Source organism: Tribolium madens, unplaced genomic scaffold (assembly GCF_015345945.1).
Source record: "Tribolium madens isolate multiple individuals breed KSU strain unplaced genomic scaffold, Tmad_KSU_1.1 Scaffold_19;HRSCAF=116;Tcas5.2_LG9, whole genome shotgun sequence".
NCBI classification, from domain to species: Eukaryota; Metazoa; Arthropoda; class Insecta; order Coleoptera; family Tenebrionidae; genus Tribolium; species Tribolium madens.
Window position 1 is genome coordinate 11,568,235 of NW_025400983.1, and position 5,360 is coordinate 11,573,594.

At 29.2% G+C, this 5,360-nt stretch overlaps 1 long non-coding RNA gene across 1 annotated transcript; it reads right to left on the reverse strand.

The window, feature by feature from the left end:
* Positions 1–4,317: 4,317 nt before the first annotated feature.
* Positions 4,318–4,912, reverse strand: LOC123015578. Its single transcript, XR_006413390.1, has 3 exons — positions 4,797–4,912; positions 4,570–4,746; positions 4,318–4,518 (listed from the first exon to the last, which is right to left on the reverse strand). It is a non-coding gene; the product is annotated as an uncharacterized LOC123015578 (long non-coding RNA).
* Between the last annotated feature and the right edge of the window lie 448 nt (positions 4,913–5,360).

Below are 5,360 nucleotides of genomic sequence, written 5' to 3' on the forward strand. Positions count from 1 at the left end.
GATAAAGTTAAACTTTTCTTTTTAATCATTCATTATCTGAGTTACAGATATTTATTCTATTTCCTTTGTAAAATCCAAAATCCACTCCTAACAAACACATTAATGAATAAAGCGATGAAAGTATAAATACATATTGTGAAGTTGGGCAAGTTAATAGAGAGAGTCCAAAACACATTACCCCAAAATCTGTTTATTCCCCAAATTACAATTTTTGATTTTTGTCTGCCACTAAATTTATTAGACTTAATTTAAATTTTTAATTTAAAAAAAATGTTTGAAAATTGCCTGTTATCGGAAACATAATGCACCAAAGCGGCGCTAATGTTCACTATCTGGTTGTTAATCAATTTTTTTAATTAAATTTTGTTGAGACGGCTGTTAATATGGCTAAAAATTGTTAAAGTTGAATTGAAATAATAATGGCACACCCACTAAATTGTTCAAAAATTTATTAACAAACTATAGTTTTGGATAAAAACCTATCATCACATATCAAAAATAAAAAAAAATCAGCTTAATAGAATTTTCCATTATTAAGCTTAATAAAATTTTTCATTATTAAATAGAGTGCAAATTTTCCAGTTAAGCTGGATCAAACTTGGCGTGGAATGAAAAATTTTGAAGGTCAAAAATATTTTTTTCTATTTCGGTGATAGAATAAGTCTATTTCATTCCACGCCAGAATTGTTCCAGCTTCACAGGACAATTTCTTTTTACTTTACTCAATAATGAAAAATTCTTTGACGTTAATTCTTCATTTATTTATTAACTCATTTAACTCAATTGCACCTTTTAAAACATTTGTATAATGTTTTGTTCTTAAGTTTCAAGAATAGGTATTTCATGGAAAAACATGTGTCAGAAAAAATTCTATTCCCAAATATTGTGTACCTAGTAGTGAAATTTTAAGTTTTGCCATTATTTCAAGAATTAATTTTTGATAAAGTTTCACTAATAGTAACGAATTTAAAACTATAAAACTTGTGTTGTCTTCAAAAAAAAGGTAAGCTTAATTGTTAAGTATTGACTCTTAGTGTTGGAAAAACTTGTTTAAAGTAGGTACCTAAGTTTGTAAAATCGTGAAACTCTATTTTGCGTGTGATAAAGGTCCACGATTTCACAAAATTTGGTACTTTAAACAATTTTAGTAAAAACGCTTTGTCAAAGATGATTTCTTTTCTACTTTAAAGTATAAAAAGTTAGTCAAGGCACCTATTTTTAATAATGTAAATTGTCATTATTACTTTATATATTAAACGAAATATAAATTTTAGAAGCAGATAAGATTCCAAACGACTCAGTTTACAGCAAAACCTGTTGCATTTGGTCTCATTTAAACAAAGACAGAAAACAATTACTCCCAAGACAAGGAAAACTGCAATTTATAGTTATTGTCTCTTACTTATTTAGCTTGTGCTGTAGCCGCTTTTATTAAATAAGTTGTGCTTAAATGACACAGTTTCTGCTTGTTTCCGTGTTAATCGAAATCCTGCAGATATATGACCCACCTTACGTGAAAATAATTATTATTTAGCAATTTCCTACAAGACAGAAACATATCTGCGATAAAGAAACCTTATTAGTGAAGAAGTATAATATGTCAAAGACTAATACATCTATCACGTTTTGTTTAGACACGTGTCTTGATCAGAAACCATGTAACACAAGTCATAAACAATAACTATATTTTAAAGTCAAGTTTCGCATTTCATAAATCTTGGTTATAGATCACTCATCCGCAGCATGTCCCCAAAATGATATGTACTTACCAAAAATGCTTATAAAAATTTACCAACTAGCAAACATTTGCATTGGAATATTTTTCCCAAATTGGAAAATTCTTCGTCGTCACGTAAATTTTGTCAATATTGTGACGTTGCAACATGAAACGTATCATGCGGTGTTTAGAGACCTTGACAATGTGTATGTATTATTAAATAAATGCTTATTACCTTCAAGGTTGGTTGTGTTTTCAAATCGAATTAAAATTTTTGGCAAAATTTGCAAGTACATGAACTTGACCTTGAGTACAAAAGCGACAATAATGTTATGACTTTTTTGATAAAAGCGCTTTATCACAAAGTAGATTAGATTTGGTATTTATGTGGTACAAAAATTACTTATTGTTTGACGTAATGTGGTCGCGGTATGAGAATACGACGTGGGTTAACTTTTGTCTCAATATTGCATCAAGAGTACTTTACTAAAAATCTGCATTATAAAAAAAAACTGAGAAAAACAGACAAGCTCACAGAAATAATTAACGATTTTTAATAAAAAAAAATAATTAAAAAATAAGTTGATTAGACAGGTAATTATTCAGATCATAATCCTAAAACTGACACTAAAAATTTACGGGTTTGTTATTGTCCGTATTTTTTTAAACCCGAACATAAAATTAATTACAGATTTAAATTACCTACATGAATTATTATTTTAAAATTCGCTGCAAAATTATTTTTACAGACATTCTGGCTGTTTGTTTCATATTATATTTTTATGTTTGTACCTCTGTTGATTTGCCAAGTACTTGTCAAGTTATATGCTCGATTGATGTTTCATAATATTCAACACGAGTTATCCACGCGGAATTTATACTTTACAATTTTTTAAATCTTTTTAATAAGCACTAATTCACATCAATACTCGCTTATAAAGGTTTTAACACTACTTTTCCACAGCTGCTCAAACCCATTCTTATTAGAACTGTGTTAGGACATTATTTGATCCATTCCTTATCACTAAATTGTTTATTTCCTATTATCAACAATTTTTTGATCCACCAAAATTTGTACTCATTTACCCGCACTGTTCTTGCATGTTGCTTTCAAATTAATTTTCTGATAAGGACCACTAGTAACCCTTTGTTATGACTAGCACAGCCATTGATAACATGAAAAGTCAATTGGCATCAGCATGTCTGGTTTATCGTTTGATGTATTCGAATAAAAATTATCAGCAATTTGAAATGATGTTTCCTTGATTTTATTTTGGAAGTAATATCAAATTTTTCTCTTCATTAATATTCTTCAACTTAACTTGTCAAGACAAAATTTATTTGACTGTTTGATTGATTGATAACAATTTGAATTGTCAGACGAATGAAATTATCCTTAAAAATATTATTTAAATATTTTTTCAGCTGTCAAGAATAAACGAACTTCCTTTATTTCCACATTGAATAATTTTTCAATGTAATGTTGCTGTAATATTTATTTTAAGAATAAATATTTTAAAATTATACATCATAATTTGTTTAAAAATATACAGGGTGTTAGCTCGTGCCCCAGGGGAAAATGACAAGTGATACCAGGAACATGGAAAAAATGTTTAAAAAATTTAAATCTAAAAATTTTTTACATCTATTTTTTCACATTTGACCTTTTTATGTTTTTATTGTTACCCATAATTTTGTATATGTTTTTTATAATTATTCAGTAAAGGTACAAAAATTTTGCCAATGAAACCCACAAATAACGTTAAAACAAAGTTACAGTTCAGGATATAGCTTCTTTGTTTCCTTTTCTAATAGCATGAATTATTTTTCCAACAGAAACAAATACAAAATATAAAATTTAAACTCCCATAATTTCAAAATTTTTATAGATAAAATTTGTAAAATATTTTTTCCATGTTCCTGGTATCTTACCTTTTTATCTGGGGCGCGAGTTCTGAAACACCCTGTAATTACAAAAACAAAATTTAAACTACGGTTCATATTAGAAAACTCCGAGCACTCCGTCGGTATAGTTGCCCAGAAAGATATACCTACAGATGCGCCAGAACTCGTGTCCCAGTGAAAAATGCCATATAAGGTAAGATACCAGGAACATGGAAAAAATGTTTATCTATAAAATTTTCGAAGTTATGAGAGTTTAAATTTTGGACTTTGACTCTATTTATTTCTGTTGCGAAAATAATTTTCCAATTTTTTTTGCTACAGACTATTAGAAGAAGAAACAAGGAAGCTGTATCTTAAATTGTAACTCTGTTCAATGTTATTTGTGGCTTTTATTGGCAAAATTTTTGTACCTTTACTAAATAATTGTAAAAAACATATGCAAGATCATCAGCACAGAACACCTACAAAATAGAACGCCTACTTAATGGTTTTAAAAAGTTTCTTTGTGGTGTCATCATACGTCCGGCCCGTGAACTAGAAAAGGCGGCAATTTTGAAAATATGTTTTTTTTCAATTTATTATTTTTTATTAAAATTAAATCAAAAATGTTTTAGTCAAAATTTTATTTTTAAAATGCAATCACATTTTTTATATTATTTTATATAAAACCACATTTTCGATAATTCTACATCTTCTTTTTGTGTTGTGGAAAAAGACAGATCAATAGTGGGATTGCTAACTTCTGGTGAAAAATCAATTTTCATCTGATCTGAAGAATGTTATGGGTTGAGAAAATTAAGAATTAAAACCTAAGTTTTAAAATCCCACTTTTGGTACCGACACCGACGACGCATGTTTCCGCAACTCCTCACTGTTATATTCTTACGTGTATCTTTCTTTAATAAGCAAAAAGTTAGAAAGCAATGTTATTATTTAACTGAACTTACCTTGACAAATATTAACAGAACGCAATGAGTTGGGGAACAGACTTTTGAACACACTGGAGCTCTTAATTTAGTCTGGCAAAAAGTGACTCTTTTTTCGGACGCGGAAACCGAAAGAGAGGCCCAGATTTAAATGGGAAGCCCACCACAGCAAAACAAGTTCGTTTGTGGAAACTCATTCTAAACAATTAGCAATGATTATCGTAGATTAGTACAAAAATCAATTTTACCTCAAATTCCAGGAATTTAGTTTACAAACAAGACTCAATTTTGTGTTTTTTCATTGATTGCGTTGACAGTTCAAATTTTGAAATCATGACCAACTTGTTTCAAATTTCAATCCCGCACAATTCACGCCGATAAATTAGATTTCTTTTTTTTTATTATAAATCTAACAAAAAAGCTGGAACCTAAATTTGTTGTTTATGTTGTGTGTCAACACCTATCGTCTACCTTTTAATGAAAATTTAAAATAAAAGTAACATTCGCAAAAAATAAATAAACTTATTATGAGAATGCTAATCGCGACCTCTGACGGCCGGACCAGAACTAAAATTTATCGAAAACGGTCTGGGCTATACTAGTCGGCTACCCCTGATCATCAGTATCATTAGATAGACATAAAAAAAATGTCAAATGTCAAAAAATAAATGTCAAAATTTACCCTGTATGTTGGTAACAGTTTTATGTTAGGGTGGCCATATACGTAGTAAAGAATGAATCCCACAAAAGGTTGTATCTTTCTTGCGACTCTTGCTCAACATTTTTACATTGGCTGGTAAAGGCCCTCACAA